At 39.4% G+C, this 26,101-nt stretch overlaps 1 long non-coding RNA gene across 2 annotated transcripts in view; it reads left to right on the forward strand.

Annotated features, from left to right (window-relative positions):
* Window positions 1-221: 221 nt before the first annotated feature.
* The window catches only part of LOC143649552 (uncharacterized), a 39,713-nt gene continuing 13,833 nt past the window's right edge, over window positions 222-26,101 (forward strand). The window contains exons 1-2 of one of the 2 annotated variants that reach the window (XR_013159098.1): window positions 222-333; window positions 4,841-4,958. This is a non-coding gene — a long non-coding RNA (uncharacterized LOC143649552). The remainder of the gene's footprint in view (window positions 334-4,840; window positions 4,959-26,101) is intronic. The other variant, XR_013159099.1, reaches the window with a different exon arrangement.

Genomic DNA, 26,101 nt, shown 5'->3' on the forward strand with positions numbered 1-26,101 from the left:
GGTGGGCAGGCCGCGCGGGCAGTGGAGAGGCCAGCCTTCCCCGCCCTGCAGTCCGGAAACCACGACCCGGGGCTCTGGTGCCTGAAGGGCCGCACGTGGCCACAGGGCAGGCGGCAGGGCGTGGGAAACACCATGCTGAGCCTGTGCAGAGCAAGCTGGCAGGCGTGTTCCTGGGCGCGCCGAAGGCAGGGCCACGGGGCGGGGGTGGGGGGTGGGGGTGGGGGGGGGTGGGCAGTGTTGAAGTGCTGCCCTGGCAGGCAAGGGCTCAAGTCCTCAGAGCCCTCGGAGTTGAACCATCAATGCTAAGATGCTGTCAGGTGCTCCCAAAGGCTGGTAAGGTCCAGACTATTCCTTTTACATCCTGATGTCAAAAGCTGCCGTGTGAGCCCATTTACTAAATCCTACCAAGATGGAACAGAACCATTTTTATCCCCAAACACAACAAACAATAATAACAACTAAAACAGATACATAATCTTAAAGGAAACTCGTGCCAGGGGAAAGTAGGAAGAGGGGGTTCTTTTCAACAGCTGCCACAAATTCCCAAGAATCTCCCCTGAGCCACGGAAAAGTAGAGACCCCCGAGGCCTGTTTCCCTGAAACCCCACTCTCACACACACACACAAACATTTAAAAACAAAAAAATTAGGGACAACAGCTCAGTTGTGCTCTGGTTTGGGCAAGACACTCCGGCCGTTTGCCGTGGGGTGACTGTCTTCCTGGTTCCAGTTTTAGAGAGCAGAGAGGGAAAATGACTCTTCCTTCATTGTGATATCAAAGCGTGCTGCTCCAGGCACAGTTACAGGGCTTGGATCTTCCTAACACTTTATTCTACAGGCCGCAGCCCTTCCGTGCCTTGCACTTCCAGTTCTTTTCAGGAAATGGCAAAAAAAAAAAAAAAGCTTTCCTACTTATATCTTTGTGACCCTACTTTGAAACAGACTCATAGAAAAGTGGATGTTGAAATAGCAACATGTGAGAGTTATTAAATCACTTCATTTCGATTCCATTTCATTGTTCACATTTGAAATCTTTTTAAAATTTTTATTGCGGTCAAATAGGTACAATGTAAAATTTGCCATTTTAAGTGCCTACTTTGGTAGCATGAATTACATTTACATGGTGGTTCAACTACCACCACTGTCTATTTCCAAAACTTTTTCATCACCCTCAATAGAACCCAGTACGCAAACTCCCCATTCCCCCCTCCCGCGACCCCTGCAATGTTTCATTTACTTCTTGTCTCTCTGAATTTACTTATTCTAGCTATATAATTTGTCCTTTTGTGTCCAGCTGATCTCACTCAACGTCATGTCATCAAGGTTCATCCTTGTTGCAGCATGGGTCAGAACCTCATTCCTTGTAATGCTGAATAATCTATTGTGTGTGTGTGTGTGTGTGTGTGTGTGTGTGTGTGTGTACCATAATTTGTTCATCCATTCATCTGTTGATGAGTTGCTTCTGCCTTTTGGCTACTGTGTATAATGCTGTGAAATCTTATTTTTGTCAAGAGGGAGAAGGAGGCAAAAGATCGGGGATGGAGGAATGCAAGTTCTTCTCTTACATAGCTGAGTAAGGGACACCGCCGAAAGTTTCTAGGACAAAAAATAGAGACTTAATAATTTTATTTGAACACAGAAGCACTAAAAATTATACTGGATTGGTGATATACTTGGAGGATTGTGGGGAAAAGTGCTTATCTTTTAGAGCAGAGAGTCAATGGATACTACCTAGGGTTGCTAACCAAGAAAAAAAGAAGAGGCTCATTATTTCATTTTATGACAGTAACATCCAGTAAGACTGAAAACTGAAATCATTGCAAAACAGTTGGCTCTAGAAGTAGCACTGGGCATGGGGAAGATTTGCAGAGGAGATAATTGCTTTTCCATATTTGTTTCAGAATGATTTTTTTCATGGGCATGTATTACTTTAATTATTTTTATTTTTATTTTTACTTTTTTGTAATAAAAGAGCCCAACAGTAAAATGAGTTTTCAGGGCAGAGTTTAAGGGGAAGAGGTGAAAAAGAGGCTGGAGGAGGCAGCGTATATCCGTGGAATCTGGGTCCATTCTGCCCTTCTCTCCCCGCCCGGGCACGAGGCGCCTGCTCTGAAAAACGACAACCTGCAGTGGCCGAAAAGCTCTTGGAAGATTGTCAGTGTCACAGAGCCCCTGGCTGTACCGATGCCCGAGGGCCCACATTTCATAAAGCCATCCTTGGCAGCACCACGATGCATCCGTGCCCAGCCTGGGTTTGTATCATGAATCTGTTCAGGCAGGGAATGGAGCGGGAATGAAAGTACTGACGAAAGCAGCACTTAAATCATCTGGGATGCTTCTCATCCAGGAATAGATGTGCTGGTCATATAACGGCTCCTGATTTCATTTGAAAAGACACCGCTCGCATGAGTATCTGCAGGCATTTATGGGCTTGTAACACAGAAAACGCCAGAATATTTTTGAAATTGGGAAGGTTTTTAAAATTTGTTTAAAATTTAAAATTTTAAAGAAAAGGTAAAGGATGGAGGAGTCTTTTCCATCCAGTTTCTCTCTCCCCCCCTCTCTCTTTCTCTCTCTCTCTCTCTCTCTCTCTCTCTTTTTCTCTCTCTCTTCATAATGAATTCATTTCGGAGATGGGCTTTAGAAGTCAATTTTAATTATTTGGGGGCTTTGTAGTTTTGTCTATCAAAGATAAAATGTAATGAGACTTTTCACTAGGTACTAGAGAAGGCTGTCCTTGAAGCTGTTGTCTGTCATTCACACTTTTAGGAGTGCAGATCTTATTTTCTGTGTCCTCAACCAACTGATTCAAGAATTCAGGACATACCCATATACTACTCTATTGCAGGAGCAATGAAGATGGCCTTTCCTAAACCAGGCTTGGTCTGGGGGGTGTTCTCTGGGATTCTGCCCCAGTCCCTTTCGAGTGGGGATGAATTGTATGAGCAGAGTGTCAAGAACTTGAGAAGTTGATAGTCAGTTCTGACAAAGACATAGAATAGACAGATACAGAGAGGACATAGAACCCTGGTTTGGGGATCAGAGACCTGGATCTGGATCCCAACTCTTCGTTAGTTTATCTAGTCTTGTCTGAATATGGGTCCCTCTTAGAGAAAGAGAAAAGCAGGGTGACTTGATGGAAATGCCACAGGCTTCAGAATTTGACAGACTTACGCTTGACTTTTGGCCATGCTAGTTTTTGTGTGGGTTTAATCTCTCTGAACTTTGGTTTGCCCTATTAAAAATGGACCAACAGATGAATAAATAAACAAAATGTGGCATAGTCATATAGTGGAATGTTATTTGGCTATAAAAAGAAGTGAAGTGCTGGGACATGCTACAACGTGGATGAACCTTGAAGACATCACACTGTATGGTTTCTCTTATAAAAATACTTTAGAATAAGCAAATTCATAGAGACAGAAAACAGAATAGTGGTTAACAGGGATAGGGCAAGGGAGAAAATGGGGAGTTGCTGCTTAAGGAATATGCATTTTGGTTTAGAATGATGAAAATCGCCTGGAAATAGATAGTGGTGAAAGTTTACACTATTGTCAAAGTACTTAATGTCAAAGAATTGTCTACTTAAAATGGTTAAAATTATTTTTATTTTATGTATGGTTTACCACAATTAAAATAAGAATTTTTAAAAATAGGTATAACAGATTAAATGAGATGAAGTGTGTGAAAATGTCTGGGACGTTCTAGTTTCTATTTCATCTGAAAAGGTAAGAGCTGAGGAAGTAAAACAGTAAAATAAAATGAAATTCTGCCTACCATAAAGAAGTAGGAGAAAGAGTAAAGGAAGGCAGGAAGAACGGGGAGTAAGAGAAAATGACAGTTGGGGACATGAACTGGTAAGAAGTCTCTGAGTTGCTCCTTGTTTGAACAAATGCAAACATATCTTTCGGGGAACATTTCGTATCACAGCCACTACTATTCGAGTATTCCTGATCACTGAAGCTGTGGGATAGTTGAGAATGCCCATGGAGAATTTGGAGTAGGAGAAGAGAAGAGAGCTCTGGACAGAACTTTGAGGAATGTCTGTATCAAAGGCGTGAACAGAGGAAGAGAAGCCAAGAGGTCTGAGGAGTGGCCCCAGGGGCCTCGGGGAAGTTGAGGGAAAGAAGTAGCTTATGAAGGAGGAAGAGTTCAATGACATTAAAGGCTGCTAGGAAGTCTAAAAAGAACGGAGACATAACCATTGTATTTAGCCCAGAGGAGGCTTTTTAATGATCTTGTCAAAATAGTTTCAGCAGATCTGAGTGTAAACCAAATTGCAGTGACTGAGGAATGAGAGGGAGAAAATGCAGACAACTTTGGGAAGGTGGGAGGTGGGGAGTGCCAGAGAAGTATGGTAGAAGGAAGATGGTTTTTCTTCCTTCTTTTCTTCCTCTTCTCTTTTCTTCCCTTCATCCCTCCTTTTCTCCCCTCTCTTGCTTTCCTCCTTTAGGTAGAAAGACTTAAGCACATTTAAATTCTAATGAGAAATTCACAATATCATCACTTAGTTGCACATTCATTTGCATTTGCATTAAAATGTTCTAAATTCAGAAAAAGAAATAAAAAGACAATAGAAAAAGAAATAAAACGAACACAAGAAAGAAAGAAAAAAGATTATACCTAGTATACCCCTTACCCCTTGCTTTCATTGATCACTAGCACTTCACACTAAATTTATTTTAGCATTTGTTCCCCCTATTATTTATTTTTATTCCATGTGTTCTACTCCATATGTTGACAACATAGATAAAACGATATTGTGAATTACTGATGATGTATGTTGTTTTATTTTGTTTCTTTATTTTTTTAATTAATAAATAAATTTTAAAAAATTCTAGTGAGAAAGAGAAATTGAAGATACAGGCGAACATTTTCCAGAGCTCTTATCTGCTGCCCAGACCACTGTCCCATATAAGCGATTGCTGACCAAGAAGCTCCATCTGGGTCCATCCCTTGGTACGTGAAGTCTAAACATGGTTTCTTATCTCCCTGCCTGCCCCAGTTTCTGGCTCCTCTTATCCTCATGGCTGGTACCACTATCCGTTCTCCCTGGACGTCAAGTTGGATACCTGTGGATCATCCTAGATTCCACCTTCTCTCACCCCATCTCAGAGTCCCATCCATACACCTCTTCGGCACCCTCACATCCTTTGTTTTTACCCCTGCTGTCACTTCTTAGTTGAGAGCCTCACTTTCTCTCACCTGGACCACTAAGGGAGAGTCTCTGAAATGGCCACCTTGCCTCAAGTCTCATCTCCCTAAGATCTTTCCTCAATTCAGCAACTCCTCATTCAAAGGACTTCCTCTGATTCTGAATCCCAGTTTTAGGAAAAGTTCTTCAGCCTCCAAATATGTGAATTTTTTGTCTTTAGCTTTGATGCATTCAACTTTCTCATCTGGAGCATACCTCTTATCCCCATGTCTCAGGGCCCAATCACGAGGACCACTTCTGAGTCTTTTTCTGATTTGTTTTAGTCCCTGGATGGGGGGACTGAACCCTCCTTTCTTATTTTCCCAGTGCTTTTTATCTCTCAGCCCCTTCTCTTTAGAGTGTAAATGCTTAAAGACCAGGATAGCATCTTCTTAATCTCTGTACCTCCAACATCTGGCCCCATAGCAGGAACTCAATGAATGGATGAATGAATGAATGAATGAACAAAAGAAAATGAAGAAAGAGCCAAAAGGCAAGATTTGTAGCACTGATTCCTCACAAATACCACAATCTGGTTTGATTTAAACAATAAGCATTTATTGTCTCGTGGTTTCATAAACTAGAAGTCCAAAATCAAAGTGTCCATTGAGTTTAAGCTTTTTTCCAGGAGTCTTTGGTATTGTGGTACTGGATGCAGACAGTCCCTGCAGTTGCTTGGCTTTCATCTCTGGTTCTCATCACATGATGATCCTCTGCTTTGTCACTTCTTTGGCTTCTAGGCTCTCTTTATAAGGTCTCCAGTAATCCGGATTAAGATCCACCCTCACTCATTTAGTTAAAATTTCATCTTGAAGAAGTCCTCTTTGCAATGGGTTCACACCACAACGACACAGATTAAGACTAAGAGCATGTTTAAATTAGGGTAACTGATTCAACCTACCACAAAGCATAACTGGACTAAAATCCGGTTTTGCTTCCTTTTGGGGGTTCATTCCTCTAAGGAAAGGTAAGTTACACTTTTTCCAATATGGTCTGAATGATGAGCTTCAAACCTGTATATTTCATGATTTTAAGTCTGAGATTTTGGAGCAGAAACTTAGAGTGTCTATACATGCATCCTAGACTCAACCCATATTTGTTTAAAAGCTACATTTGAGGACATGTCATTATCATCAAAAAAGAATCTGTCTGTCTAGTTGATTTCCACAGATGAGCCTGTATAATGTTAAATGATCTTCCTTTAATATCTTAATACTTTGGACTACCCATCCTGTAATGCTTCAGAGACTTCACTCTGGGCAGGAGATGTTGCCCAACCATTCATTTGCACAATATCCACAGCAGTTTCTATTACTCCAGTTCATCAGAATTATCTCTCTGGATTATGGGACTTGCATTTAAAAAGCTCAACTGCATATTTTTTCCCAACTATTTGGATTGATATCACAAACAAGGGATGCGTCATCTGAAAAATCATGCTTAGTACTATAGTTCTCAGGCATTTGCGTCATTTCTCATCTGAGTGAGGATTATGTTAGTCCCTGCAGATAGAACATCTGAAAAAAGTTGTCTGATGTACCCTGTTGGAAATTTCACAGTCATAAAAGCTCCAAGTGGAAGGATTTTTTAAAAATCAGTTTGTCTAACACCGTATCTGGGGTATAAAGTGTACTCCATTGAACAAGTATCTGCTGACGACACAAACTTTTAGATTGTGTCTATATAATACCCTCAAGGGCAATAAGACATAAATCAGCTATTCATCTGCCAAGTTTCCTTTGTAAACTTGTTGTGTTCACATCACCGACTCATGACAGGCAGATCAGAAGCACATCAGAAAACGTCAGTGGAGCAATAATTAGCAACTGCGTCAGGCATCTGGGCCCATTTTGTTAATGTGAGATCATGGCTTCCTTGCTCCTGGTTGAAAAAAACACCTCTGGAAATCATAAAGGACCTAATTTTTTTTTCTTGTGTATGAAGGAAAGTATTAAAACTTAAAAAAAAATTCAGAAAATCTAAATATTCTACAGTGGTAACTAAATGAGTCATAAGGTTTCCTTGAAAATGACTCAGATTGCCAATTAATTATTTTTAGATTATCTAGTGATATGCCTAGCACTGCATTGGACATCTTGCAGATGAAAGAAGTATATAATGAAGTCTCTGCTGTCGATAAGAAGATAATAATTTGTATGAAGCAATTAGAAAAGAGTACCTCTCTTCGTGTTATAGAGTGCCAAGTAGCACGGTATGGGCATACATTATTTAGAAGTTCAGAGAAACAAAAGTAGAGAGTTTAAGAAAGAGGCATGAGGGAAATGGGATTGAGTAAAACTTGTACATGGAAAGAGTTTTGAAAAATAGCTAATATTGATTGAGCCCTTCTTTGGGTCCCCTTCTATGCTAAGCATACTTAGCATACATAGCATATACTTTTCAAATTATAGTATTTCATTTTGTCTCTGTGCAGTCACATGGGGTAGATATTGTTGTTTAGACTGGAAGAGGGTTAGTGACTTGTCAAAGACCATTTAGCAAATAAGAGGAGGAATTTCAGAGTAGGCTCCAGAACTTGATCTCTTGAGCACCTGGCTACAATAGCTGCTATATTGAAATGAAACACATGACTGTTGCTATGAAAAAGGATATAACTGAATACATATATATTCGATGTAGTCTAGGCAGAAGACAGTGATAAGAGAGACTCTAAGATTCAAGAGAAGGTTTAGACTGAAATGTAAAAGTGGGATTGTCTTGGGCTTGAGGGAGAATGATGAAGATACTTGATTAACAGGAAAGGGAGATTTAGCTCGGGAAAGGATTAGATAATAAGGGGAGGTTACGGAAGACCCCAATGAGAAGGCCAGTGTTGCCATGCAGTAGGGTGGTGGATCTGGAGCTGAGATTCAGCTGCCTATCAGCTGCTCAAATGGATGACCACCATGATTTGTCCCTGTACTTTGGATAGAAAGACACTCTTTAACTGTGACAAAAGATTTTGAGACACCACCAGATGTCCAGGGATGGTCCCTGTTTGACTGGAGCCCAGAACTGTGAGAAAAACTTGAGTCCTGACTGCCTTTGGAGTTCAGACACACGCAGACCTGAGTATCGATAAACCGCAGGTGGAGAGCAGTGGAAGCGTGTGCTAGGGCTCTCCTGGCAGCTGCAACTTGCATTTAATGAACAAAAGTCCCCAGGTGGGTGAGGACTAATGGGCATGAATTGCTATTGGGCCTTTGCTTGATTCCCGCATTAGGTAGACCTTGTTATTCTAGTAATACAGTTTCAGATGAGACATTGCTTAGTTCCAGCCAATCACTTTATCTAGTCTCCTAACTAGAGAAACAGTGATTTCTTCTAACTCTGGACTATGGAAAGAACTTTCAAGTATCATTTTTGACCACACACTGTTTTCTCCTTGTGTTTTGACATGGGAAGTTAGCTCATGAGTAAGATGCAATTGGACAGTACACATTGAGACATCCCCGCTGTAGTTGTTTGGAGCTGTTATGTACCCCAGAAAAGACCATGTTCTTTTAAACCCTTCTTTTGGGTGCAGGTCTATCTATTGTTGGATGGGACCATTTGGTTAAGTTGTTTCAAGTGAGACGTGACCCACCGAATTCAAGGTGAGTCCTAATCCTTTACTGGAATCCATTATGTGAGGATAAAAGGTAGAAATACCTAGAGAGAAACATCCCAGAGATGCTAATAAAGGACCCACAGGAGCTGAGAGAAAAAGCCATTGAAATCAGAATTAAAACTGGGAGTGAAGGAACAGCCAACTCCCGTCATGTGCTTTCCCGTGTAACAGAGGAACCCCAGATGCCATCTGCCTTTCTTCCAAGAAGGTATCATCTTGTTAATGCCTTAATTGGGATATTTTCATGGTCTTAGAACTGTAAATTTGTAAACTAATAAATCCCCACTGTAAAAACCAGTCCATTTCTGGTATATTGCAGTCCAGCAGCTTTAGTGAACCACGACATCTACCCACCATTGTTTTTGGAGATTGCCGGAAAAGTATGAGGAGATATATAGAAAGCTGCCAAATGGCATTTGGCATAAAAAACAGCCCTGGGCAATTTTGAGAAATGCTTGGGGATGAGAACCCTGCAAAAGACAGGATTTAGTTCAGGAGTGGAAAAGGTGGATTTTATAGCTACTGTGATTCACAAAGCAATATTGGAGTGGTTGCATGTGAAGGTATAGTCTAGGGATACTGAGGAGAGCCAGGTTATTCACTACACACTATTCTGGCATGGTTTAGGTATATTATGGGATGTGCACATGTAAACCCTATGATAAAAATTGTAAAAGGGTAATAAAAATTATAAAAGAGTTGAAAAAACACAAATACCTCCCTCCACCTCCACCCGACACAGCCTTCTTATATAACTTTGGCTTGCAAGAATAGGATTGATCACTATGTTACTAAAACTTATTTCTGTGCCTATCTACAGATGAAGGCTTATTTCAAAGCATAAGAAATGCAAAGCTTGCGGCTTCAGTTTCACTTGTCCTCTATGCTAAACTCAAGGTCACACACATGGCAGCAAGCATACACACAGTTCTCAATTAACAAATAGGTTGAATTCCAAAAATACACTTGTAAATTGGTCATCTGGAACACAGATACATTTCCCCATAAAGCAATGTTCAGGAAGGAGGCCTCAACTCTCAGACCCACATTGTAGAGCTCTATTTAACCCCATGAGTTCTGAAGTGTGGTTCCACGAGCCATCACACAACGATGAGGATGAGGATGGATGGAACAGGACCAAGGAGGTGGGGCTGGATTTGGGCTGTCATTTCTTAACAGGAAGTGCCCAATGATGTGATCATTTTTGGCTCATGTTTTTCTGGGCTGGTTGTCCTAGCATATAGCACTACTGTAAGGACAAAAAAATCTTTTTATTTTGAAATAGTTTAGGATTCATAAGAAGTTGCAAAGATCATGTAGAGAGGTTCTGTGTATCCTTCCCCCAGCTTCCCCCAATGACAAAATCTTACTTCACTGCAGTACATTGTCAAAACCAGGAAATCAACATAATAGGACCCTGTTATTAATTCAGGTACAATGCTTTTTTGGAGTTCACCAGCTATCATTTTGTTTCCTAAACAAATATAATGCTTTGGAGTTATTAGAAGACTTATTTCTCCAGTGTTAAAATTGCTAAAAATCTTGATTGTTGCCACTGCTTCCATTCTTCAAGGTAAAAAAAAAAATAACTGTCAGTGTTATTGGAGTGAAGATTGGTTTTATATTCATACATATTACTTTAATTTTGATATAAAAATAGCAATTTTTATTTTCTGGAATATGCTATATTGTAACCAAAATAATAACTGTGAAATGAGCCAACTTTAAAAATTAATCTGTTTCTCTCAAGCAGTGGGGTTTTCCAGTTTAATAAGCCAAGCCCCCAATCTGAGGCTGGCCCTTATGAAAGTTATTTCTGTAATGGTGAAGCTAAGCCTACTTACAAGCATGCCTAAGAATCACCCCCTGAGAACCTGTTTTGTTGGCCTCTCTCTCTCTAAGCCAACTTTGCAAATAAATTCATTACCATCCCCATGGGGCATGACTTTCATGGGTCTAAGTCTCCCTGGCAAAGTGGGACATGACTCCCAGGGATGAGAGTAGACCTGGCACAGTGGGATTGAGAATGCCTTCTTGACCATAAGAACAACAACAAAAAAATATATAACAAAATTAGGTTTCAATGTCTAAGAGATTTCAAATAGAGTTGAGAAATAATTCTGGAGGTTATGCTAATGCAAGCTTCAGCCAGATATTACAAATTGCCATGGTATGCCAAGCTCCAACCAACAGTGTTCCTGAAACCCAGGGCTCTAGCTAAGACTCTATAAATTCTTACTTAATAAGTTTATTTTTCAGAAACTTAAAACCTCCAGATTGTTCCTATGCCAGTTAAGCCCTGAAACTTAGAGATAGCAGTCTCTCTCAGAACATCAACCAGTTGCATTCCCGACCCCATAATGTCGTCACCTCCTTTCAACATGAAGAAGTTAGAATGGTCATTGCCCAGATATCCCTGAAGATTGAGAGAATGATCAAATGAAAGGAAGGAGGGGTAACAGAGAAGTTAGAATTTAACAAATTATTACCACTACTGAATCATTATATAGACATTTCTTTTTAGTTTCTAGTGTATTAGAATAGCCAGAAGGAAATTCCTGAAATGGTGGAAATATAACCCATACTATGCTCTGAAATTTGCTTTATATCTACTTGTTAAAGGGAACTTTGCAATTTATCACTTTTCTGTATATATGTTACATTTCACAATAAAAAATGCTAAGATAATGCAATACAGTATCCTACCAAAAATAAATTAATCGGAGCCAGGGTTTTGTAACATTGTGTGACCCTGGATCTTAGGTCCACTATTTCTATAAACTAAGTGAAGCCATTTTAGTCGTGTCACTTAATCTCTTTGGTTCTCAGTTACTTGGTTGTAAAACAAAAAAGTAGACTACATGACTTCTTAAATCTCTTTCAGTTAAAAAAATAAAATCTTATGATACCACTATGTCAAAGGTATTTTATAGAGATCATTATAGAATGCATGAAGTCGACTTTATAAAAAAAAAAAATCTAAAACAGCATTCTGAATTGGCCAAGAGGCAGAGTTGAGTCAAACAGAACACTCTAATCTGTTTTAAGGAAAAATGATGTCCCACATAGTTTTTATCTTATAGTAAATTTGAGAAACAGACTCGGACTGTGAAATCTAAAGAAAGCCTAAGATATTTGTTTCAATTCATTAAAGCTGCTGAAATGCAATATACAAGAACCGGGTTGACTTTTACAAAGGGGATTTATTAGTTTACAAACTTACAGTTCTGAGGCCATGAACAAGTCTAAACCCAGGTATCATCAAGATGATACCTTCTTTCTGAAGAAGGCTGCTGGCGAAATGTGATTCCTCTGTCACATAGCAAGGCACATGGTGGCAGCTACTTGTCTCTCTTTTCTTCTAGGTTTTGTGGCTTCCAGCTTCTGGCTTCAGTGGCTTCCTCTCTATGTCTGTGGCTTTATTTTTCAGCTATTGTGTGTTTCTTTCTGGGCATCTGTGTATGTCCTTCTCTTTCAGTTTCTGTGTGTCTTTCTGAATTTCATCCTCTAATGAAGATGAAGTCCTAAGGAAGGACTTCCCATAAGAAGATTAAGATATACCTGGGGCACACATCAACTGAAATAACCTAATCAAAAAGTCCCAGTCACAGTAGGTTTATACCCACAGGAGTGGATTCGCTTTCAGAATGTGATTTTTTCTGAGGTCCATAAAACCTCCAAAACATTACAACATTTTAATATGAAAATGAAACTATTATTTATTAATCTCCCACTTTGCCACTCATACTAGTTTCTTTTTTACAAATTTCTTCTTTTCTGCTATCTCTTGGTCTTTTTTCTTAATATTTATACAAGTGTGTCAGACCTTGATAGAGGTATGAACAATTGCTTTTATCATCTAGACAATAATTAATTCAGCAAAGAGAAAGAAAAACAATTAAAACAGAAATATTTATATATACTCCTGCCCAGCAAGTCACATAATACTGCAATTTCCATCAAAATTTCCTATTGAATATTCTTGTTCTCTTTATCATATTTCTTTGGCCCACATTAAGAAAATGTTTAATTTTGAATTTTTTCAGATAGCTTTCACCCTTTCATGTTTAAGACATAGCTTTAAAGCCTCACAAAGTTGGCAATTGGAGTGGGCTACGGTGGCTCAGCAGGCAGAGTTCTCCCCTGCCATACTGGAGACCTGGGTTCGATTCCTGGTGCTTGGCTATGCCAAAAAAAAAAATTGACAACTGGTCAACAATTCTACAAACTGCATAGAAACCATGCCTCAATAAATATGTACAGACCTCAGTGACCTGGATTTATGTAGTTTATGCATTTTGTTTTTACATTTAATAGAAAAAAGAGAACTTGAACTCATTGCATTTTATAGCCCGGAAATGTTCACTTTTATAGCCTTAGATCTGTAAGTTTATAACTTAATAAATTAATAAAATTTATAACTTAATAAATTCCCTTTTTAAAAGTCATTTCATTTCTGGTATATTACATCCTAACAGCATTTAGCAACCTAAAACAGGCCTCTTCATTGAGACCTTCCCAAATCACCAAAGTAATGTTACTACTTTTTCACAAAGAATATGATTTTTTTCACCTTGGCTCTTCAATAATTCAAAATCCAGGCAAAGTTGTGTTGAGATGATGATTGCTGGGGATTGAATCGCTCCCTTCGTAGAAGACATGTTCACATATAGGTAGGATCCACTTGTAAATAAGACCTTTGAAGAAATTATTAGGTAAGGAGCTCCCAAATTGAATGAGACAGACCCTAACACTATATGGCTTAAGTCCTTATAAGTAAGGGAAATTGGACATAGAAGGAGAGACTGGCAGAAAAACACATGGAAATACATCACCATGTGAAGGAGAATTGGCTGGAAAGCCATCGCCGGAACACAACAGACTTCAGAGAAAGCATGACCTTCCTGGTTCCTCCACTTTGGATTTTAAGCCTCCAAAACTCTGAAATCTGTTGTTTAAGCCAACCTGGTGGGCAGGATTTGTCATAGAAGTCCTGGCAAACTAAGACTCTAAGGTTGGGAGACTGGCCAGCCTCACTGGCTGAGTGACTTGCTCTCACCCACCAATCTTGAAGCATAGGCAAGTTATGTTAGCACATCTCTCCAATTGCAAGTTCTTGCACACTCTGAACATTCAGCTGCACTCTAGGATGGGACATGTTTATACACAAACGGAATATAATATGATCATTTCACGAGCTCCACAGGAAAAAAATACCGTTCATTAGATGGGATGCTTTATGATGCATATTCAAGGACAAGATGCCCTGAGAGATTGGGAGTTCTATAGGGAGCATTTTGGCAAGTTGGGTACCTCCCAGGCTGCACTGACCAGTAGAATGGTGACCTCTTTTTGACATACATGCTGCTACTTCCCTCTCCTCTCCCACCAGTAGTAGATATTCCGAATCCCTTGTGGCACTCTTCACCTCTCAACTTGAAAGCCACCCTCGATAGTGTGCTCTAGATAACCCCTACTAAGTGACCTGGGGTGGGACATAAGACGCATGTCTGCATTTTCTGACCTAACACATTTGTGATAAAAAGGGAATCTAAATTAGGTACCCAAGAGTTGCTGTCTGCTTCCCCATGCAGTTATTGAAATAGCACCAAAACCTTAAGCGTTGGAAAGGAAAGTGGTGAAGGAGTTGCTATTTTTGTACTTTAGGAGAGTAAATATGAACTCTGGCAATGACTTAGGCTGAAATAAGTTTTTCCTACTGCGTCATAATTCAATTCTGGAATTTTTCTTCATGGCTACCACCTTTTCCAATGATGACTCTAAGTCTAGGATGGTAGTTACTTCAAATATAGGGAAAACATCTATTTCAAAAGGGTAACAATCTCTAGACTACCTTACCCTGTAAAACCAGAAACTTTCCCCTAGGGAAATCCATGTCAGAATCATCCAGCAAGAAAATGAGTTAGAGAAAGATAATTATGGATATTGACCAATCTAAATCAATGTCAGGGTCAAATTATAGGACATGGACATTAGTAAAAGTACAGAGTATTTTTTATTGCATTCGTGTGCTGGGGTTAGAATGAGTATTTCCATGACAAATAAGGAAAGAATAAGAATCTTTTAAACATTCTTACTTACCTGTTACACACACATAAAGAGAAAATATGATTCCTCATTTTTAAACTTAGGACTGAGTACATGTACCAGTTCATTCGCCAACTTTTCTTTCATCAGACCTTTGAAGAAAAACCTTATTTCAGCATTTATTAACATATGTTCCAAGCAAGTTCATCTTTTTTGTACTTTAATTATCCCCAATAGTATAGACGACATTATAATGACTTATTTTGGTAACTTAATATGTGGTGAATATGCCATAATATCTGGAATATTCATTTCTAAATGAAATAAAAATACCAACTACAACATTTCAGATGAAAGTATCTTTTTAAAAAGAATTAAAGTCAGTATCCTTTACAAATCTAGAGATTGTATAGCAATTGATTCTTTTTTAAAAAGATATTTATTGTAAAATGTAACATATATAAAGCAAAGAAAGAAAAAAGCCGTAGTTTTCAAAGTACGCTTCGACATGTAGTTACAGAGCAAATCCTAGAGACTGTCATGGGCTACCATTCCATCACCTCAGATTTTTTTCCTTTTAGCTGCTCCAAAACACTGGCGGCTAGAGGAATATTAATATAGTGATTCAGCAGCTGTACTCGTTTGTTAAATCCCATTTTCTCTCTTATACCTTTTCCTTCTTCTTTAATCCTTCTCCCAATCTATAGGGATCATTGGGCAATGCTTGTTGTGACTTTCTCATGTTGAGAATGGGTGTCCACACTAAAGAATAGGGGTATGTCCTTAATTGATAATCCTGGAGAGGCTGGTCCCTCTGAGTTTTAGATTTACCTCACCTAGGAACACCCCAGAAATTATATATTCCAGAAAGGCAAATCTAGTGCATGAAACCTTCATAGCATCTCAGTTCAAGCTTTTTTCCCTTTACTATTTTTTTAAAAAAAAATTTAATTGAGAAATCTCCACACACATAGTCTAACCATATTATACAATCAGTGGTTCACAATATCAACACATAGCTGTGTGTTCTTCACCATGATAATTTTAGAACATTTGCATCACTCCAGAAAAAGAAAAAGAACTCATGCATTCCATACCCCTTCCCCCTCCCTCTCACTGAACAACAGTATTTCAATCTACCCATTTTTTGCCCTTTATCTTTCTCTATTATTTATTTATTTTTTTACCCTGATTTGTTTTTACTCATCTGTCCATACCATGGATAAAATGAGCATGCGACACAAGGTTTTCACAACCACATGATCACATTGTAAAAGCTATATAGTTACACAGTCCTCTTAAAAAATCAAGGCTACTGGAACACAGTTCAACAGTTTCAGGTACTTCCCTCTAGTTACTCCAATACGCTATACACCATAAAAGAATATCTATATAATCTGTAAGACTAACCTCCATGATAACCTCTTGACTCTATTTGAAATCTCTCAGACACTGACACTTAATTTTGTCTCATTTCTCTCTTCCTTCTTTTAGTCAAAAAGGTTTTCTCATTCCCCTGATGCCAGGTCCTGGTTCATCTCTTGGAGTCATGTCCCATGTTGTCAGGGAGATTTGCACTCCTAGGAGACATGTTCCATGAAGTGGGAAGGGCAATGAGTTCACCTGCCAAGATGGCTTACAGAGAGCAGCCACATCTGAGCAACAAAAGGAAGGAATTTATTTGGTACAAAATTTATATTTTAGGTAGCACATTATGTAATTTAACTTGCATGGTTAGTTTACATAATTACACAGAATCTTGAATAGGGTGTGGGATCTTTTTTGTTTGTACAGGTCATTATGGTATCCCTATAATGACCATAATGTTCCTTCCTTTGGTTTTGCACAGTGGTTGAAGTTTGAAAATATGGACCATATCATCCTTTACCTCGTATTCTAATTTACCTTAGTCCTAACCGGATCACCTTCATTCATATCTCTAGATGAAGTCTGATCACTTTTTCAGCTTTTTTAACAGTTGCTGTATGGGATATTGCTGACCTTCATAGCTTCGGTGCTCTAATTCTGAGTCTCAGGTGTCACATTCAGTGGCCGCATCTTACAAAGTTATTGTTAATTATAGATCCTAGCTTGCATTGATTATACTTTTTCCTGTATATTATCCATTTTCAATGCCTTATAATGTTGACATTTATTTGTTCTCCCTCATGCAAAAATGTTTTTATATTTGTATATTTAATCACCATCATTGTCCAATCTAGGCATTCCTAAGTTGTACTGTCTCATTCTTCATCCTGTATCTCTCCTTTTGGTTTCATATGTGCCCCCAACCTTTCTCTCTCAACCATACTCACTTTCAGTTTTATTCAGTATGCTTATATTATTGTGCTACTATCAGGTAGTACTGTGCTATCCATTTCTGAAATTTTACAATCAGTTCTGTTGCAAAATCTGTACTCCTTCAGCACCTAATGCCCAGTCTCAACCCTCTTTCTATTTCCTGCTAAGCTGTGTTCTAAACTTTTACCCTCAAAGTTCAATCATTAATATTAGTTCACATTAGTGGGATCATACAATATTTGTCCTTTTGTTTCTGGCTAATTTCACTCAGCATAATGTCTTCAAGATTCATCCATGTTGTTACATGCTTCATGATTTCATTCTGTCTTACAGCTGTGTAGCATTCCATCATATGTATATAACACAGATTGTTTAGCCATTCATCCATTGATGGACATTTGGGATGTTTCCATCTCTTGGCAGTCATAAATAATACTGCTATAAACATCAGTGTGAAAATGTCCATTTGTGTCCTTACCTTAAAAAAATTGATTCTTAATTGTTCCAACTCAAAAAACATTTATTGATTGCAATGTCTAAATCAGTACTGCCCAGTTGAGTTTTCTGTGATGATGGGAATGTTCTTTTTCTGAGAAGTTGAATATGTTAGCCACTAACCTCATGTACAAACCAGACACTGAGGCATAGAATTTTAAATTTGATTTAATTGTAATGATTTAAATTCAAATAACCACATATGGCTAATGGCTACCATATTGGACAGTGCACACATAGAATAAACATAGATGTTCTGAAGATACAAAGATGAACAAAATTTGGCTTGTCTCTCAAAATGCCTGCAATATGGTAGGAGAAATAAAATGCATATGTAATTTAAAATAAAAAGATCTGTGCATTTTTGTGGAACTAAATAAAGTATAAAATTTGTATGGAAGACAAAGTGCCCCAATTAGCCAAGATCTTTTTGAAGAGGAACAAGGTGAGAAGAATTGGGACTTGTACTACAAGATATTAAGACTTAGTAACAAACCATAGTAATTAATAGCAAAAGACTGGAGTGCAGGTAAACCAATATGAGTAGTCTCATATGTCTCATGAGTATGTGCAATATGGACAGAATGCAAGATATGAGACAAAGGAAGAATTGTAAGTCAAGGAGAAAGGAAATATTATTCAGTAAGTGACATTTGGACAACTTGTTGTCCATGTGGGAGAAATAAGTAAACCAGATCTCACCACACTCACATACACAAAAGTAACTCCAGAGATACTAAACTCCAACACGAAAAATAAAATCCAATAAGTATATAGAGAAGAAAGTATTTAAGATCTCAATATAGGGCAGGAATTTTTTAGCAAGACACAGAAACCAGAAGCTGTGAAGGCGATCGATCACATTTTACTTTATCAAAATTTAAAACTTTGCACTTCCTAAGACACTATAAACAAGGTTAAAAGACAAGCCACAGACTGTGAAGACATTTGCAACATATATAACTGACAAAGGAGCAGAATACACAAATTTACAAATAACTTCCCAGAAATTCAATAAGGAAAAAAACCACAAATAACAAATAGAACATAGGTGGAAGATATGAAGAGGCAACTCTGAGAAGATGAAATTTGAATGAGGAATACATATTCACAGTTTGTTTAATCTGACAAGGAATGAGAGACATGTAAATCAGAACAGTGAGATTGTCTTTTACACCCACAGTATCTGGCAATATTTTTGAGTCTAGCGAGACCATATGTTGATGTGGATGTGGGTAATCTCACGCATTGCTAGTGGGGTGTAAATTGGTAAGCAATTTGGCAATATCTGACACATCATGAAATATGTATGCTCTATGGTCCAGCCAGTATATTTCTAAGTATTTATAAATAAAATTTAGATAAATTCTTGGACAAATGCACTGGGAATGTGCGCAATATGTTCACTGAAGCACTATTTATAATTGTCAAACTTTAGAAACAAACCAAGCATGGATAAATTGAAGTGTGGCCATTCAATAGAATGACATGCAACAGTTAAAGTAAAGGAGGCAACAGTTACAGTCAATGAGCTAGATCCATATTTATCAAGACAAATAGGTGTTAAAATTATATTATTGAATGAAATAGAGAAGATGCAGAAATATATGGGTAGTATGGTACCATTCCCCAAATACTCAAATACTATATATTGTTTATGTGCAATAGCTATATATTGAAAATATTAAAACATAGATGGGATGAGTAATAACTTCATGATAGTTATACCTGGATAAGAGATATCCAGGGTCTTTGGGAACCCCACTCTGGCTTTCCTCTGCTCCGCTGCCCCAGCTGAAGCCCCTTCTCCTCCCCATCACCACTGACCACACTCTGGGAGCTGGAACCCCAGGATTCCCTGCCCAAATGAAGCCGAGCCTACTTCCCAGAGTGGTGTGAGCCTTGTGCCAAAGTCTGTCTTCTAGTGGGTATGCTGGTACTTGCTTCTGAGAGGGACAGAGGGACTGAGGCCAGGCCTGAAGTGTACAAAAGAGGCTTCACCTTCCCCTGGGGTGCGTCAGTTCTCTATAACAATATTTTTGAAGCAAACATGAAAAAATGACATTTGCTAATTCCAGCGGTGGGTATTTTTCAAATTACTGTCTTTATTCAAATTCACATAAAAAATGAGAAGGTTCTATTATTATTTCAGTGTTACAGAGGAGGAAACGAAGACAGAAATAGGGTTAAATGACAGACCCAACATCACCCAGCTCTAAACCTGACTCCAAAGTCCATGCTCTTGACAACTACGCTGGGTCAACCTTTCTACACAGATGGCTCACGTCATTGAAAAACAAAGCAAAGATGGTAACTAAACTAGAAATACCCTAACAATTGCAAGACAAAGAAAAACTATGGAGGTTTCTTAGATATGTTAAGAGCACGGACTTAGACTGAGCAACTGTGGAAAGGCAGTGGTGGTGGAAATCTTGTGGTGACTTCTGAGCCAGGCTTTACCTTGCAGTGAGCTAGGAGGGGTAGGAGAGGGCAAGCCCCAGAACTTCCAGTATGAAGGTGTGGATTTAGAAAAGCTCAAGAAGGACTTCAGGATCAGCAGGTAGTTCTGTTTGGCTCTCACTTGAGGGGACAATTTGGTGAAGGACATAGATCACTTGAAGGCATGGGTGAGAAATGAGGATTTAATTTGGAAAGCAAGGCAAGCCATGAAAATGTGGCACCTTCACAGCAGTGCTTTAGGAAGATGACCAGGAGGGCATAGCAGAGGACAGTGTTTGGAGATGAGGAAGGTGGGGACAGTCTACAGCAGTGGTCCAGCCGAGAGGCACTGAGGGCTCACATAATGACGAGGCAGGTGCACCAGGAGAGGAGGGACATACTTGACAGGAAATCAAAGGGACGTTCTTTTTTTTTTTTTTCTTAACCTATTTTATTGTGAAACATAACATATATACATTTCAAAATACTTTTTTCACAATATCATCATATAGCTGTGCATTTGTTAGCACAATTGGCTTTTTTTTTCTTTTTTGTGAAAAAATGACAGATATACAAAAAACGATAAATTTCAAAGCACATCACAATTAGTTGTAGAACAGATTTCAGAATTTGGTATGGGTTACAATTTTACAATTTTAGATTTTTACTTCTAGATGCTCTAAGACACTGGAGACTAAAAGAAATATCAATATGATGATTCAGCAGTCATACTCATTTGTTAAGCCCTACCTTCTCCGCGTAATTCCATCACCTTTAATCTTTCTGCAGCTCTTTAGGGGTATTTGGGCTATGGCCATTCTAAAATTTTTCAGGTTGGAAAGGGCTGTCAATAATATGGGATAGGGAGATGGGACTAGTTGATGCTCTGGAGAAGCTGGGCCCTTTGCATTTCAGGACTTATCTGGTCCTGGAGGTTGTACATTTCAGGAAAATTCTCCTAGTACATGGAAACTTTGTAGAATCTTATATAACACCCCAGGTGTTCTTTAGGATTGGCTGGAATGGTTTTGGCTGGGGTTTGGCAAACTATGATCCAACTGAAGATTGTGTAAGAGTGACCTTCAGGGTAGCTTCTCGACTCTATTTGAGCTCTCTCAGCCACTGATACCTGAATTGTTACACTTCTTTTCCTCCTTTTGGTCGGGATTGCATTGTTGATCCCATGGCTTATCCCTGGGAGTCATCTCCCATGCCTCCAGAGAGACTTTCACCCCTGGATGTCATATCCCACATAGGAGGGGAGGGCAGTGATTTCACTTGCAGAGTTGGGCTTAGAAAGAGAGAGAGAGAGAGAGGCCACATCTCAGCAACAAAAGAGGTCCTCCAGAATTAACTCGAAGGCATACCTATAAGTAGGTTAAGCTTCTTTGCTATATATGTAAACTTCACACGAGCAAGCCTCAAGATCAAGGGCTTGGCCTATTGATTTGAGTGTCCCTAATGTTTGGTACAGTATCAGGTGTTAAAGTTTAATAGTTCCATATTTTTTCTCCCATCCCTCAAGGGACTTTGCCAATACTTTTTGATTATCTGCTTAATGTACTCTGGGATTTATCCAGGCATTGTATTAAACTAGACAAGATTAAAGGCCCTCATTCTTATTCTGGGCTCCCTGTGTTTGGATTGTTTAAATCATCTATCCAGACATATTGAGTTAGATTATGTGCTATGAAAAATTTAAGTTCTGGACAAAATAAACCTTTCTTCCTTTGGTCTCAAAGAGTAGATGAAATTCTAAAATACAGATAATGTCTTCCTTACCCCTGTATTCTGAATTACCTTAATCCTGAGCTGATCGGCTTCACTCTTATCTCTAAATAGCAGATTATACATATATAAAACAGCCCCTCAAAATCCAGCAATAACAATTACCACTGCAGACTAAACGTGACTGCTATAGGAACTTACAGTCTGGGCCCCAAAGAGGAATTCTTTTATTCCACATGCAATGAATACCTGCTGTGCTAGGTGCTGATGATGGGGAAGTGAATAAAACAGACAGAACTTCCAGCCCTTGTGGAACTTACCTACATTCTAGTGGAGGGACAGAGATATGACAAACAAGATACATAAGTAAAAATGTATGATCAACACTAGATTAAAAATAAACATATATAGCTGATCTTCATTCTTTGTGGATTCTGTATTTGGGAATTTGCCTACACACTACAATTTATTTGTAACCTGGAAATCAAAACTCACGGAGCTCTCCCCAGTCATCTGTGGACATTGCGTGCAGGATGCCAACACGTGGGACACCAGGTGCACACCTGGCTCCCAGGTGAGTTGAACAAGATGATGCTCTGCCTTCTTGTATCTGCCCCCATACTATGAACAAATGTCCTTTTCATGGACTACTCATTTTTTCACATTCTTATGGGTGATTTTTTTTCTTTAAAACAGTCCCCAAGGGTAGTGCCAAAGTGCTATCTGGTGTTCCTAAGACAAAAAGACCATGATGTGCCTTACAGAGAAAATACGTGTGTGAGATAAGCTTCATTCACACGAGTTACAGTGCTGTTGGCCATGGGTTCAGTGTTAATGAATCAACGATAAGTACATTAAATGAACAGAAACACACATACAACAGTCACACACTGCACCGTTGATGAAGACAAGGGGTGGACATGTGGTAGTTAGATTCAGTTGTCAACTTGGCCAGGTGAAAGCAACTAGTTCTGTTGCTGTGGACATGAGCCAATGGTAGGTGAATCTCATCTGTTGCTAATTACATCCGCAGTCGGCTAGGAGGCGTGTCTGCTGCAATGAGTGACGTTTAACTTAATTGGCTTGTGCTTAAATGAGAGAACGCAATGTAGCACAGTCTAGCAGCTTGGCATTCCTCATCTCAGCACTTGCAGCTCAGCCGGGGCCCTTGGAGATGGAGAAAGAAATCACCCTGGGGAAAGTTGTTGGAACCCAGGGGCCTGGAGAGAAGACCAGCAGAGACCATCCTGTGCCTTCCACGTAAGAAAGAACCTCACTGGAAAGCTAGCTGCCTTTCCTCTGAAGAACCAACAAAATAAATCCCCTTTTATTAAAAGCCAATCCATCTCTGGTGTATTGCATTCCGGCAGCTAGCAAACTAGAACAAAGATGTTGTAGCCAGAGGCTTGCGGGAACCTAACCCTGTGTGTCCCCAAGGAGCAATGGTTCAGTATTTGTGAATTCATTGTTCACGGCCACATTATGGAACATAACGATGGTGATAATGAGAATCAACTCTATCAGATGTTGATAAGTGCTTTGGAGACAACTATAGCAAGAGGGGAATGAGGAGGGATATACCTGGGGAGGTGATGGAAATCGAGGAGTTGGAGGCAAGGGGAAGCCTCACAAAGGTGACATCTGAGTGAAGACCTGAGCAGGCTGAGATTCTGAGTATGTGTGGCTGAGACGTGGTTATGCCAATAGGGAAGGCAAGAGGATGAGCTGGGTTGGGGAAGGACATACTGAGTCTGGGATCCAATGGACAGTTAATATGGGTTACACTCTGGAGTGTGAGATATGTAGACATAGAAGTAATTGGTAATTAGGTAATTAGGTAGTAAGAGGTGTCTTTATAGCTGAGAGCAATAAGAGAGAAGATAATAGAAAATATAATTCTACAGGCTCCTACTGCATCAGGGACAGTAACATGCTTTATGTTACACAATATCTGTCATCCTGAGAACATCCTGCAAGGTCCTAATCATTCACATGACAACAAAAGAGAATAACAATAATAATAACTAACACTTATAAAGAGCATACTATGTGTCAGATAGTTCTCTGGCTCTTTCTCAAGTTTAATGCATCCAATCCTCATAGCCAGCCCTTCCAGGCAGATGTGTTATTAGACTCATTTACAGATGAGATTAAGTTGTTCACAGTCATAAACTGATGAGGGGATGAAGCCAGTCACCTTTCAAATTAGAAAAGGAAGAAAGTTACATCCATGCTCTGTCAACCTCTCCAGCTCTTAGAGAAAAGTGAGATAAGGGCAGAACTTGGGCAAATAACTTGAGCGACAGGGAAAAAGCTGGAGAAATTTTCAAACACTCATATAGAGGTCAGAGGCTAGGCCAGTCACAGCCAAACACCGCGGCCTAGAATGGGGTAGTGACCCAAGTCCCAGGAAGGCTGCACTTTGCAGACCAGCAGCTTCAGGGCACAGCACAGGCCAGGAGAGACTTTCCACAGTTGCAACAGACCAGACATGGATACTGTGGATCTTTGAGAGCAAAGAAAGAGATTATATGTGATTCAAACCAACCCATAAACCCCTTTTCCCTGTGATGTGAGGTTGAGAAAGAGTTCGGAAAGACGTGACTAAGGAAACCTGTATCAGCGCTGGCCTTGACCTTCAGGAGTATGGGCAAGTCTTACTCTCTGTAAGTCTCCCAGGCATCCTTTTGAAAACTTGGATAATTGCTGCAATGTCTCCAAAACACGCTGAGATGTCTAGTTCTGCAGTCGATCATGGCTATGGCTACATGGCTTACTCAGCTGCCAAACACTGTCCTAGGAACTGGGCTGCCTGGCTGCCCAGCCTCCAGGGTGCACAGAGCTGCCTTTGCATGCAGAGGAGTTAGGCCTGGTGGGGGTGGTCTCCCAAGGGTACTAGAACACAAGGTAACAAGAACAAGTCAATGGTTAGTTCTAAACTGAGTCAAGTTCCTCCATTAGCATTAGGGGATTACCTTTGTGAGTAAAGAATCTAAAGTTAAAAAAACAAACAGATAAAAAACATTACAAAGTAACAAGATGAAAGCTATATAGTTATACAACTGTTATCAGAGGTCAAGGCAACTGATTACAGTTCAATAATCGCAGGTATTTCCTTCTGGCTTATCTAATTCACTAGAAGGTAAAAAGAAATACCTATACAATGATTCAGTAGTCATAATCGTTTGTTAAATCCTAACTTCTCAGTTACAACTCTTCCCTTTGATCACTCCTCAAAATCCTAACTTCTCAGTTACAACTCTTCCCTGTGATCACTCCTCAAGCCTGAGGGATATCTGGACAATGACCAGTTTGACTTCTTCCTGCTGTAAAGGGGCACTGGCCCTAGGGGTTTGGGAAACAGAACTTCTTAGATTGCAATTGTACATATTCTTTGCCTTCAGGTTTTGCTGGAGTGTTAGGCTTTTCCAGTGTTTTGGTTATGACAGGGCTGGATAAGAGACAGAGACATGTTTTAAAGATAAGTATGCTTGCGATTAGTAGTAGTAATATCGTAAGTCCTGCTTGTAATACTGAGTGATACCAAGATCCTAGTCCTGTAGGAAGCTAAATAAATCAAATATGCCAGAGGAGATAGGGGCCAGTGTCTACTGCATTAATTTCATTTTTCATATGTTCTAATGCTTTAGTTACATTGTCAGGTATACAGGTACAACATTCAGTTTTTATTAGAGCACATATTCCTCACTGTGAAGCTGTCAAGACAGCTAAAGCCTTTCGATTTTGTGGCACTGCTTTACTCATTAGAGTCACTTTGGCGTGTAGGAGAAATACTGTTTAACATTGTAATGTGCTTCCACTGAATGTAACAAAGGCATTTTGCCAAAATTAAGTGTCAACACGCAGGGGATATGGGGAAGGGGTACATATTCTTCACTGAAGAAAAGGAAATGTCTTCATATAGATTATGGTGGTGAAGCATGACTATTTACTCAGGTTAGATTATATGATGTGTGAATAAAACTCTTTAAAAATAAACAGACAGAAACAAGTGCTAGAGAAAATGTGGAGAGGGAGATGAACCTATTCATTGTTGGCAGAGAAGTTGAGAGGTGCAGCCCCTCTGGAGGGCAGTGTGGTGGCTCTGCAGGAGGCTAGGGGTGGGGTTGCCATGTGATCCTGAAACCCCATTGCTAGGTATACAACTGGAGGAACTGAGAGTGGGGACACAAATGGACATTTGCACACTGATGTTTATATATTGACTGAGGAATAGAAGGGGATCTGTGATGTATACATAACATGGATTCACGAGTGACTACAAGA

Source organism: Tamandua tetradactyla, chromosome 11 (assembly GCF_023851605.1).
Source record: "Tamandua tetradactyla isolate mTamTet1 chromosome 11, mTamTet1.pri, whole genome shotgun sequence".
In the NCBI taxonomy this organism is placed as follows: domain Eukaryota; kingdom Metazoa; phylum Chordata; class Mammalia; order Pilosa; family Myrmecophagidae; genus Tamandua; species Tamandua tetradactyla.